The sequence below is a fragment of the Cupressus sempervirens genome, chromosome 10, assembly GCF_028749045.1.
Source record: "Cupressus sempervirens isolate cs-2001-9-10 chromosome 10, ASM2874904v1, whole genome shotgun sequence".
NCBI classification, from domain to species: Eukaryota; Viridiplantae; Streptophyta; class Pinopsida; order Cupressales; family Cupressaceae; genus Cupressus; species Cupressus sempervirens.
The window spans coordinates 639,822,275-639,836,618 of NC_143127.1; the positions used below are offsets into that span (position 1 = coordinate 639,822,275).

The window sequence follows — 14,344 nt, forward strand, 5'->3', positions numbered from 1 at the left end:
TTCTTGTTGAATTGGTTTAGCATCAACTCAACAAGGTCAAGTGACAAGTTATTCTCGACCACCTTGTAAGCCAAGTCCACTACTTCACATGATACACTGTATAATTTGCTAAAACTATATATCTTGTGAGTGATGACATGTACCCCAAACTTGAGTTCCATGTCAATAACAAAACTTATCTTCATTCCCCTTCCATCCCACTCAACAAGGGTTTTCTTCTCCAATTCAACCCAACTTAAAGTTTTAGTCATTTTTTCTTTTGTCAACATGGGAATACCAGTGATCCTATGGATCATCTTCTTGGTTATCAAAATAGGTTTTTCTAACCATAGCTGACCATTGTGCACATGACTGAGAATATATCTTATCCATTTTACTTGGAATTCTCGTGGCATATGTAGAATGTGAGTTAAAACTTTGGTTTCAAGATGTTGGTGCTTAGGTTTCAACACACCATTAACACATAAGTCTTTCAATGATTCATCCATCTCCAATATTCCAATGTATTGAATAGTACATTTAAAATGTGAATGAATTGACTGAGCTCCAATCAAATCTAGGGTTTTTGCAATGGCAGGAGTCAACTTAAAGTATGGTGCCCTCCATTCCACACCTTAAACTAACATGTTTGAAACTTTCTTTGATTTTTTGGTGGTGGATGCCATCTTCACTTGGTAGGGTTTTAGAGAATACAAAAATCTTCAATACCAATTTGCTCAAATCACTTGAATGATCTAAAAATCACTCTACACAGATAGCTCTCAAAAATTCAAAACGAGAAATGACTTTGATTTCATCTTTTCCATAAAAATTTTCCATAAATGGCTGGTATGATTTTTCACTCAAATGATAGACTATCATCTACTTCACTTGCATTGAATGCTCGATAACCACATAGAACTTAGTTACTCCCAACCTTGTTCTTAGTAAGATAGTAACATGACCTCTCTCAGTAATGACTAGCATCTTTTACTTGGTGATCCATTTGCATCTTGAATTTTTATTTGGATCATCCAACCTACTAACTGGAACTGATGTGAGATGTTTTCTTTGGAATCCTATTTCAAGTTCTACTATGAGAGATCAAGTGGAAATAGTGGAGTCACCCAATTTTTGAGTGACATCTTCATTAGTGCTTAGACTTTTATTTTTAGAATTTTTTGGAACCCATTATTGTCTCATCTATTTTTTGATGTTGTTAACTTTTCTTTCTTTTCATCTTTAATCTTCTAGTACTCATAGTTCTTGGCAAGATGACCAAGTTCTATACAAATGAAACATCTTCTAGTAGTATCTCTTGTCCTCATATGATGTTTTACACAATTCATTCCAATGTGTCCATATTCTCCACAGTAATGACATCTACACCAAGTGTTATAGTCCCAACCAAATATAGCTTTTACAATTTTCTCTAGTTCAATATCTTAGTCTTGTATTTTGATGACTTGTGTCCATGCTTCTTACATTTGTAACATTTTCCTTCAAATTCAAGTTTCTCTTTGCATTCATTTTCCCAATGTCCATGCTAATTACATTTGTAGCATCTTCCATTGAATTTTGTTTTCCCATTTCTCCAACATTTCTTTGATGTATGACCCATCTTATCATAGTGACTGCAAGTAGGTCTTTGATTCTTTTAAGCTCCTTGCTCGGATGATTTACCTTCTTCTATATATCCAATTCTTGTTTTTCCCTTTTGTCTATAATGGCTTTGCTCATTCAACTAATTCATGTTTTTTTGAGATTTCATCATCCTCCCATTATTTTCCTTTCAGTGTTTAGATCATTCTATAGTCTTTCATTCTCTGATCTTAGATTCATGATTTCTTCATTTGCATTGGTGATCTGATCAATCAAGTCTATTTGCTAAAGGGGTAGGTGCTAAATTTTATTGTCCTTTCCTTCTATCTCTTCTTTTATCTTCTTTTATCTTGTTTTTCTCTTCTATGACTTCACACAATCTTATTGACTGAATTTCTTACTATCTTCTCAGTTTTCTTACTTCTTCTTGAAGAGTACTATTCTTTTCAAATAGTTCTTTGATTACTTCATTGGCTTCATCTGAATTTCTTGAGTGGATGTCTTCAATTCTTTCTTCAATGTAGATTTGGTCATTCATTTGGTTTGCAAATTCTTTTCTTCTTTTTTAGGGACTGAGAGAGTTTCTCTTTTTCTTTCTTGAGTTATCCAATAGCCAATTCCTAATCTAGCTTCTCATTATCAATAGCCTTGTCAAGTCTGAATACCTCCATAGCCTTTGATCTTTGCTCAAGCTGTTAAAATTTTCTCTAAGAACAACAAAGCTCTTATACCAATTTTTGAAAATATTATGATAGGCTAAGTTATTGAGAGGAAAGGGCTGAATCAATAACCAATAAAACTTAATTCTTAATTAGCAATTAATCCTTCATGTATATTCTAATCTAATTGCATGCATGAGAAAATAAAAATATAAAAGCATACATAACACTTTTAACACACAATTTGGTGACCCAAAAACCTTCCAAATAGAAAGTAAAACTAGGGTGGTGATGATACCCACAAGCTTTAGTACTGCAATATAAAGTTGGTCTGTTAAGGCTTACAATGATCACTTCTGATGATCTACCCTATTAGGAGCAATAAGGACTGCTAGGTCCACCTTACAAAAGGATTTACAAAGATACAATGAAGTATGCACTTGGTAAAGAGATATACACAAGACTATTAGGTCTACCTTGTTAAAGGATTTGATTGATCCACCCATCAGGATAAAACAATAGTTGATCTCTAATCTGTAACTTGGTTTGTTGAATGAGATTCTTTTGAGCATAGAAATCACCTTGTTGTGATAGATAAATATTTGCTCCTTATACTATTGTAGCCTTTATAACTCACTCTTTTCTCTTTTCGATTTGTTACATTGCATTATTCTCTTTTTTATTATATTGGATGTGATACAATACATTACATATATACCAATCCAATTTATAAATTACAAAGTCAACCAAAATATAAGTTTACACAAAATACAGAAAGTTGGCCCAAATGAAGAAACTCAGGTTCTAAAGACTAGCTTAGTGAAGTTTTGATCCTTGACATCCACTGTCAATGCTTGGCATCATCATGCACTCGGTAGATGCAGAAGCTCGGTCCATATTGATCACTTCCAAGTAGTCTTGAACTTGGTGTTCATTGGTGACTTGGTGAATACTATGAAACTTGGCATATAAACTGAATCACTTGATTCATACTACATAGCTTGGTCAATTATATCACTATGAGCTCGATATAAACTAAGTCACTTGGTTAACATTGAGTAGCTTGGTTAATGCTAGGTTCACATTACATCAACTATGAACTTGGTAAGCACTACACAGCTTGGTTTGTACTAATAAACTTGGCATACGCTATGATGCTCAGTTTACATTACTGATTAATAATTTTGTAGTAACTACTCAACACAAACTCAATACTATACAAGGACTCGGTAGCAACTATAGAACTTGGTATCATCTAAAATACTTGGTTAACACTATTAATTGTAGAATATGCTCGGTAGATACTTACAATCTGAATAAGTGTATGTCACTAATAACAAACATGACTAAAATGTCAACATTGACATGTTACATTCATGATTGTGTTGTTTATTGATGTCAACATAGTAGTAAGTCTATAAAGACTTGGAAAGTAGCAAACATAGCTCTTAGTTGTACAAACAATGTTTTGATTAATTGGTGATGCATGTTCATGGACATGTTTGATACTATGCCTTGATGTTAAGGTTCAATGTGTAGTACCTAAGTTGAAGATGTACAGAAGATATGTTTGATTTATAGAGAGCATTACAAAGACAAAGTACCTAAGAAGTAGTTTTTGATGTTTGTACTATATCATATTACAAAGATATAATTTGGAGATGCATGGTTAGACAGTGACATGAGATAGTAGAATAATGACATCAACAAATGCGCAAGCCCTAGTGTTACATGTGTGAGAAGTTGCATAGATTGTGAGCCAAAAGTGTTATTATAATTATGAATAAATTAATGATCTTATTATAATTAATTGGAAAAGATTCAAGGCCAACTCAAGGAATTATTTTTAAGATATGGTATAAAGGAAAAATGTTTTCCTTGTTTATAAGAAGTGTTGTGATCATTGTATTGAGTGGGAAGTGCAAAAAGGAGTAGATTTTTTAGTGAATGCAAGTAGTCAATCCAAGAGATTATTAGATACAAGATTAATGATCTAATTATAAGATTAGATGGAGCAGAAGTCTGCTTGACAAGACAAAGAAAGAGGAAGGAGCAATACTATTAATTTCTATTATTTTGCAAAAAATAATATAGAGATCATTTGGACAATGGGTTCATTGGTCTTTCCCCTGAATCTATTTGGATAGTGAGATCTAACTTCTACAACTCCTAACAAGTTTGGCACAAATCCTAATAGGGTTTGAGTCTCCTAATAGGGACTGATATGTACTAAATGTTGTGATAGACTCCTAATAGGGTCCATCCTCTAACAATGAATATTTATATTAGTACATCATCTTTTGGGTACCATCCCCACTAAGGTTTTCCCTAGTTAACATATTTGGTACTATTGTGTATGTGTATCTTGTTGTGGTTTCTAATTATATTGATCATATGGTTAAAGTTTAATAAGGTTGATAATTGTGATATTGGTTGGATAATTGGTTCACCCCCCTCCCCCCAGTTATATTGGTGGATTATATATTCTAACAATTGGTAACAAAGCTTTAGGTCCTTGAAGGAAAATCTTAATAGCTTTGAGAGATCAATGATGAATATTTTCATAAAGGATAGTCCTAGATTTAATAGGTCCAACTATGAAAATTAGAAGGAGAAGATGGAGACTCATATGTTATGTATAGGCCTGAGTTATTGGCTTTGTTAGCTTAAAGAATAAATTTGAAAACTGAGTGTCAATACACTTAACCATTTTTCCACCAAACAATGTCGAACAAAGAGTAAGTGCCGAGTAATAGTAGGTGCCGAGTGATACAGTTTTGCTTAGGTGTCGAGCTATCCAAGAAACAGCATGTGCCGAGCATCAGCAATGCTTCAGGAGCCGAGTAACTAAGAATATTAGCATAAGAGTTTGTAATTGCACAAACTATGATGCAAACAATTTTATAGCTAACATAAGGTAAATCTCAAAGGATTTAATGATGAGATCAAATCTTTTATTTTTCCCACGCAATTTTCATGCAGCCAATTGGAAAACTTGGAAAGGCATGCAACCAATCAGCTAAAGACAAGTATTGAGCAGGAAATTGAGATTCAATGTGGATCGTAGATCCATATCTAACCCTAAATCCTCAAATGTCTTTATAAGGAAGACAAAATTTCATTGAAAAGATATGAGTGGACATATAGGGGTGCACAAGAAAATCTATTTTCAGAAGTGAGGGTTATTAGATCACAAAAGGATCAAGATCAGAGAAAGCGGAACAAGTGCCTGCATTCAGCAATCAAGGATTGTAATCTATCAGGTTCATTATACCTAATACTTTCTAGCAATTGTATTAGAATGAAAATCCTATGGTGATAGGTTAGCTTAACAACTATTTTGTAGATCCTTTAATTAGGTGATTAAAATCCTTTAACAGGGTGACACTTCATGTTAAGTTTTTGTAAAGCCTTTAACCAGGTCACTATTGATACAGTGTAAAGTCGTTAACAGGGCAGACCATCAGAAGTGGTTGAACAATATTGCTGCAGTAATTTTTGTGGGTACCATCCCCACCCCAGTTTTACCTTCTTATTCCTGGAGGGTTTCTGGGTTACCAAATTCTAGTGTTATGAGTTGTTGATGCATGTGTTTAGTATCATATTTTTTTAATGTATTTACATGCATGCAATTTACTTGCAGTTAAAAGTTTTATTGGCTAAAGTGTGATACTTATGATTCACCCCCCCTCTCATAAGTACTCTTTCCATATTTGAATATTCCAATAGGCTTTTGACTAAAAGTGAAAAGGAAATTGTCAAAGAAGAGAAGATTAAAGAATGCAATAAACTAGAGAGAGATTTATTCATGTGTAGCATGAGAGCTAGAGAAGCTTTACTATTAGCTCTTCTAGAGAATGAATATATTCAAGTAAAGTCACTTCAAACATCTCATAAGATATAGACAAAATTAGAATATATTTTTGAAGGTGACATACATACAAAAAGAGTAATATTACAGAATTGAATATGTGCATTTCAAGATGCTAATATGATGGAAGATGAATATGTAAGAAGATATATTGGCAGGATATTAGAGATTGTTGTAGGGATCAAGACATATGGTGGAACAAAGGAAGAAGATGATGTTGTGTGCAAGATCTTGAAGACTTTGACACCACTATTCAGGAAAGTAGCTTAGATGATTCAAATACCTATACCTTGTACTAAGGAGAACTGAAAAGAGTGGAGTCAGGTTTAAGTTTCTTAAATCTTTAGCCAAGTCTGTCTAGAAGTGTTAGTACACATGGAGATTTTTCCAATAGCAGAAGAACTAGGTTTGATGAAGATAAAAATATTGAAGAAGGTATAAACCTTCTTGTGAGAAAAAAAAATGATAGTAAGAATACCTTTGAATGTTGGTCTTGTAATGAGTTTGGTCATTATGAATCTAAATGTTTTGAAAGAGAGAAAATCTATAAGGAAAATTTTAATCCTAGAAGACCTAGGAATTGTTTGGATGTTAATGAAGAAGAGGAATCTAATGAAAAAGGCCAAAGTGAAAGTGATGATGAGCTAGGATTTATAACTATTAAGGAAGATGATCTTGATAAAGAAATTAGAGAAGAAAAGGATTTAGTTTCTCAAGTTGAAAATAAATCTAATTGGATATTAGACAATGGATGTTCACATTACATAACTTGTGATATGAATAAGTTTGTTAAATTTATGAACTATGATATTGTTAAAGTTGGTAACAATGCAACTTATCACATTACAGGAATAGGATCCATTACTTTAAATGGAAAGGCTAACATTGATGATTTTTACTTTATTGATGGATTAAAGCATAGTGTTAGACAATTGGTGGACAAAGGGTATCAACTGCAATTCATAGAAAAGACTTGCACTATCAAGGATAAAGATGGTAAGGTGATTGGAACTGGAACTAGGTCCAGAGGTAATATATTTTAGTTTAATCTCACTAAAATGACATGTTTGGTTACAAAAGTGGATAAAAATTGGTTATGGCATATGAGATTTTGTCATATAAACTTTGATAATATTGTGAAAGTTAGAAGCACATTTGTAGTTATAGACTTGCCTAAGATAATAAAGCGTACTAATATTGTTTGCAAAGAGTATATTGTCGCTAAGAAGAAGAAGGTATCATTTCCCATCAAGAAGTTCACAACCACAATGAAGCTAGAGATTGTTCACACAGATCTAAGTGGTCCCTCTAGAACAAGAGGATTCTATGGTGAAAGGTATTTCATGATTTTTGTTGATGATTTCATTAGAATGATGTGGCTAGAATTTCTTAAAGAGAAGTTTGAAGCTTTTGAGAAGTTTAAGATATTTAAGAATAGAGTTGACAATGAATCTAGTGTTAAGATTTAAAAAAATTAGATTTGATAGAGGAGGAGAATTTACCTCTAGAGATTTTAACATGTTTTGTGAAGAGAATGGAATTGAGAGAAAATTGTCTTCACCTAGGATACCTGAACATAATAGGATTATAGAAAGAAGAAATAGATCAATAGTAAAGGAATCAAGAGAAATGTTGTTTCAAAATGATGTTTCTAAGACTTTTTGGAGAGAAGAAATCAATACAACAATGTACACTTATAATAGAGTCTAGATCATAAAAGAAAGACCCCCTATGAATTATGGTTTGGTCATTCACCATCAGTTAAGTATTTTAGAATTTTTGGAAGCAAGTGTTAAATTAGGAGAGACGATGACATTGGTAAGTTTGATCTAAGAAGTGATGAAGTTATGGTTCTTGGCTATTCATTGAAAATCAAGGCATATATATGTTTATAGAACTAAAACAATAGTTGAATACATAGATGTAAAGATTGATAATTTTTTTGGAACTAAGGAAAAGGTGTTAGATTACAATTCAAATGAAAAAAAAGATCTTACTTGAATTGTTAGATAGAATGTAGAAATTATCTTTGAAACTTACAATGGTTTGCAAAATAATGTACAAATTGTTGAGAAAAGAGGAGAACAAAGATCTAAACCAAGAGATGAGATAAGTGTTGGGTTGGAAACTCCTACCTCTAACAGAAACATGACAAAGAATCACCCTCCAAAGTGGATAATTAGAATCAAAGACAAAGGTGTGATGACAAGAACATATTTAATAAGGAATTATGTCTAATTTATGAAGTTGAACCTAAGAGTGTAGATGAAGCATGTAAATATGATCATTGGATTCAAGAAATGAAGGAAGAACTAGATTAGATTGTGAAGAATGAAATATGGGAATTAGTCTTTAGACCTAAAGACAAGAATGTTATAGGAACCAAATGGGTATTTAGAAACAAGATGAATGAGAAAGGTGAAGTTGTAAGAAACAAGGCTAGAGTTGTGTGAAAAGGATATTCACAAAAATAAGGAATAGACTATGAGGAGACATATGCCCCTATACCCAAAATGGAAGTAGTAAGAATGTTCTTGGCTTATGTAATGAATGATAAGTTTAAAGTATATCAGATGGATGTTAAATTAGCCTTCCTAAATGGAGAACTTGAAGAAGAGGTTTTCATTGAGCACCTTGATGGTTTCCCTCTAATAGAAGATAGAGATATGGTATGCAGACTAAAGAAAGCTCTATATGGACTGGAGCAAGCACCTAGAACTTGGTATGTGAGGTTGAACAACTATTTGGAAAGACTTGGATTTGATAAAGGTACGACAGATAATAACCTATATTTGAAAGAAATTGAGAATGATTTGTTGACAATAGTAATATTTTTTGATGACATAATATTTTGAGGTAACAATGAAGCAAGTGATAAGTTTGTTGAAGAAAATAAGAATAAGTTTGAGATGAGCATGATAGGAGAAATGAAGTTTTTCCTAGGGTTGGAGATTGTGTAGAATAGTGATGCTATTTTTTATTTCACAAGCTAAGTATTGAAATATTGGTTGAAAATATTTGGATTGGAAATTTGTAAGCATGTTGGCACACCTATGATAATTGGTCACAAATTATCTAATAAAGATGAGACCCTACAGTTGAGTAGAAGAGGTATAGATCCATGATTAGAGGTTTGTAATATATGACTAACACTAGACCAGATATAGAAAATGTGGTTGGGATTGTAGCTAGATTTAAAGCTGATCCTAAGGAGTATCATTATGCAATAATAAAGAGGATATTCAAATATTTGAAAGGAATATCTAATTATGGAATATGGTATGACAGATTGAGTTATTTCACTCTATGTGCATATACTGATATAGAGTAGGTAGGTAGTATGCATGATAGAAAGAGTACCAGTGTGTTGGAAATACAATAGGAAAGTAAATTTTGAGAGGGGGGGTGAATCAACACTTAAAAATTTCAACCTCTAAAGTTATTCATCACACATCCATCTCACAATCTATACATATAAACTAAAATACCAAATTAGACATATACATCTATAGCATGAAAGTAAATATTCAACACATGTATGACACAAGATATTTGGTTACACAGAAACTATCCAAGGAGAAGGTAAAACAAGGGTGGGGATGACACCCACAAATCTTCACTATTGTAGTAATAAAGTTTATCCAATGACGGTTACAATGTTTGACCATGAAACATGATCTAACTTATGAAAGGTTTTCCCTGTTAAAGGCTTACAAGATTGTTAGATCTTACCCTGTTAAAGGATTTAAACACCCTGCTAAAAGTGTGTCTAGTAAGAGGACTTTAACTTACAAAGAAGTAAGCATCCTGTTAAAGGATTTACAATAGCCTATTAAGACTACTTTGTTAAGAGATTTAACTAATTCACCTATTAAAATGTCTTAGCAATGATCCTTTAGTTAGCACTCTATTTCTTGATGTTAGTGTAGACACCTAAATTTTTCCAAAACCCATTTCATGACCAATTATATAAATATTCATTATTTATTTAATTCCCCTACCTTAATTAAATAAATTTTACATTTATTTAATTACATTTGCATTACCATAATTTAAATAAACTAAGGTTTATTTAAATCCTAACCTATTCCCACTTGCATCTAACCCCTTTCACTTTAATTAAGTATGTCACTTACTTAATTAATTCCCTCCTAATCCCACTAGGAATTAAATATTGCATTTAATCCTATTTGAGCACATGGCTCCTACTTTTAACCCTCACCTAACCTCACTAGCCTACCTAACCCATCTTACTAAACCAACCCACTTCCTAATCATGCTTTCTTTTCCTAATCATCCTAGCTAATCACCTCTTAATCCTAAGTGTGTTCTCACACATGTGTGAGAGATGTTCATGCTTTCCTCACCCCTCATATCTTGCATGTCTCTTGCACACTTTTCCTCTTGCATGAGAATCAAGTTGTCTCACACATGTGTGAGAAGCCATGCTTCTCACACCTCTTGATCATGTCGCCATCAAAGGTTGCTCACACATGTGTGAGCATATTGCCCCCTTTGAATGGTCAAAACCCTAATCAATGTGGAGTCTACTTGTCCTCCACCTCATTGACACCTCATTGATCCTGAGAGATCTTAGTCATCCATCTTGCATTCAATCTTAGCCATCTATTTTCCTATAAAAGGAGAGCCCTCTCCTCATTTTTTCATGAAGCACTGTCTACCTTATTGTTATGCTGCTGGACTTGTGAGCAACCACATCCCACAACAATGTGAAATCATCAATCACTTGATGGTTTCTTGAAGTTTGCATAGTGCTATTTTGTTGTTCATTTACATGTCTTCTTCCATATTTTGAAGTTTTGCATGATAATGTAGGAATGTGCATTAGTTGCTTAATGTGTTTTCCTTTAGTTACATTTTTATGCAACACATTTTGGCACGCTCGGTGGGACTCACTTCACGGGTTCAAACTAACGATCTAATGTGTTTTTGAGTGTTTTGTGAGTTTTCAAGATCATAGGTTGAAGGCTTGCATTTGGAAATCAAATTTCATGGGGAGCCTCTAATCGAGCCATAAAGCCCATCATTGCATTTGGAGGACCTAAGGGAAGTTTTTTGACATAAAACACTTTATATCTTGCTTATTGCTTTGTTTTCAAGCTCTAGGGTACATAGGCATTAAATATTTGTTATTAGGAAAATTTTTTTTAAAAAAAAAATACTCCCATTTTCGTTAATACATAAATTGTTTGAAAAAAAAAAAATGGGGTTAGATTAGTTAAAAATCAAAAATCAAATTTAAAAACAAAAAAAAATCAAAAATCAAAAATTTAAAAAAAAAAAAAAAGGGGTGGGCTTATTTAGTTTCAATCTATATCTTCTTTATGCATTTTTAAACATATATAAATTGTTTAAAAAAAAAAAAAAGGTGACCTTAATTCAGGGACGAAAGTTTAAAAAACAAAAAACAAAAAAAAAAATATAATAAAAAATTTAAAAACAAAAACACAAAAAAAAAATTAAAAATTAAAAATTAAAAAATTAAAAAAAAAAAAGCCTTTTAACAAGTGTTTTCTTTTCCTTTGTTTAAAAAAAAAAAAGCAAGGCGGCCGCCGCCGCGGCACCACCCGCGGCAATGCCCGCGAGCGGCGTGACCGTCGCCGCGGCCCCCCCCCGGCTCTCCTTCCTCCGGCGGCTCCACCCTTTCTCTCCCGCCGCGGTGCAGCGCCCACAATCTCCGCTTCGGCCGCACCTCCCGCTGCTGCCTGTGACCACCGAAACTACCGGCGTCCGCAGCCCTGTGCCACTGCCTTCGCCGTCGGGCGGCCTGCAACCGCCGCCGTTGCCGCTCTGCATCTCTCGGGCGACTCCTCCCCCGCTTCTCCCTTTTTTCACGGCCCCGCCACTCATCTCTGCCCCGGCCAAACAACCCTCCGCTACCTTCCTCCGCCTGCGCCTGCGCCTGCGCCTAACTCTTGCTCCTCCCGTGTCCCGCCACTCCTCTCACCCTCCACCCGTGGCTTAACCCTCCACCGATACCCCACCGTCCAACTAGCACCTGCGGGCGAGCTTCCCCCACTGCGAGCTCTGCCGTTGTTTCTTCCGGCAAACATTTTTAAAAACAAATGTCATTTTTTTTTAAAGCATTTTAATGTTATTTTTTTTTGTTTTTAAAAACATTTCAAAGAAAAAATCAAAACGCAAAATAATAATAATAATAATAAATTGTGTTTTCTTTTTCAAAACAAAATTTATCTCCTTAAAGTAAGCTAGATTTCTTTTTTTCAAAAACGTTCAAAAAACAAAAAAAAATTTGCTTGACTTTCTCCTAAGTGTCAAATGTTTGCTCGCAGGTCACTGATGTCAGCACTGCATCAGCAGTCCCCATGCCTTTCTAAGCCATAAGGATCAACCTTCACATTTTTACTCATAACTTGAGCATACGAGCTTCATTTTTGCAAAACGAAATATTGCCGAAAATCTGATTTCGAGCCCGTCATGATGATATTGGTTTTATGAAATTTTGATGCAGTTTAGGTCTCTATTTTTCTGTCAAAGTCAAATCTTTGAACTAACCTTTTCATTGCAAGGTTGTTTCACATTTGCTCTACGTTTTTGATGCACTAACTTATGTTTTTGCACGGATATCTTATCACTAATCATATTTCTTGCAAATTTTGCCTTAATTTTATTTTGGAATAAACTTGTATGCCTAAACACTCGTCTTTGAATGCATGGTTAAACGCTAAAACAATCAAATTCAATCTCTTGAATGCCTTAAGGGAATGGACATGTATGCTTAGGCTAGCAAAAATTTTGAATTGGTTCTTAAAACAAACTCACACAATCTTGAATGCCTTAAGGGAAATTGATTTCATTTTCACCATTTTGCTTATGCACACATTCAATTTACTTTCTTGTTGACGAATCCGCTTTTCATTTACGTTGACCACGATTTCAAGTTGGAAAGAACATTGTATGCTATAAACACGTGTGTCTTCAAGTAGATTACATAACCTAAAGTATCATTGGTAATGAATGCGTGTCTTTTTTTGAACCCCAAGGCCACTTACGTATTCTCTCCCCTCGTGCCTTCGGGTGATCTTGGGTGCACAAGAAATAAGTGGTCTTGTTTTTCTTTTTAGGAGGCCTGCTTGGGGATTTCATCACCCCTTGGGACAACCTCAACTCCAGCGTTCTAGCGGAGTATAAAAATTGTGAGGTGAATTGAAAGACACCTCTCTTGGAAGTAAAATATTGTCACTCTTGGCTAAGCCCCAAAGAACTTTATACCTTTGGGAAGTGAAGGAGGAGATTTGGGTTACCGTCTCCCCCCGATTGTGTGGCAGTATTTTCTTTTATCTACAGATTTGGGCCTCACATACCTTGTGTATATTGAGGATGCCCTCTAGTTGAACCTTGTATATCCTAGTTGCAACCTTATAGGTTTGTTGGTGTGTTCTGCGTGCTTGAATGTTCAAAAACCTCCCCATTCGAAGGGGACAAACACCATCTAAACTGGCCTTGTACATATTTTCTTGTTTGCTTTTGCATCTTAAAACCTAAAAACCCATAAAAATCATAAAACATAAAAATCCAAAAAATTGTAAAAGTTCAAAAATCCAAAAAAATCAAAAACAATTTCAAAAACAACAAAAACACATCTTGGTTTAGGTCCTCTTAGTCAAGTTATCCACATCACTTCCACATCACATCTTTTTTCCATCCAAGTCATCACACTCATACATCTCTTTTCCTCATCATTCATAGCATTCCTTGACATCTTCATCATCTCTATTCATCCACATCAAATCCTTGTCATTCAATCTACTTCCTAATCTTCATTCTAGTCATGCTTCATCATCATCCAACTTCAATTTCTTTCGCCAATCTCATAATGCATTCTTAATTCAATCCTCCACATCATCATTCTTCTAATTCAATCCCTTGTCAAATTCATGCATTTCTAATCAAATTCTAATTCAATCCATTTACATAATCCATCTTTCTAATTTCATTCACGTCTCCTTCTAATTCAATCTTTCACCAATCTTCTACTTTGGTCACAGGAGCATTTTCACGAACATTGGACTTTAATTCAAATCCAACCTTCACTTTTTTGCCATATCATAGGGTTTTTATCAAATCAAATAAAACCCTAATTCAATCACATCATATCCAATCAACATCAAATTCAATCCAATCAAATTCAATCAAATCAATATCCAATCCAATTTGAATCAAGTCAAAGTCCAACATTTGCTCCTAGTCC

At 34.0% G+C, this 14,344-nt stretch overlaps 1 pseudogene; it reads right to left on the reverse strand.

Annotated features, from left to right (window-relative positions):
* The window catches only part of LOC149535460 (structural maintenance of chromosomes protein 4-like), a 30,056-nt pseudogene extending 18,074 nt beyond the window's left edge, over positions 1 to 11,982 (reverse strand).
* Positions 11,983 to 14,344: the final 2,362 nt, after the last annotated feature.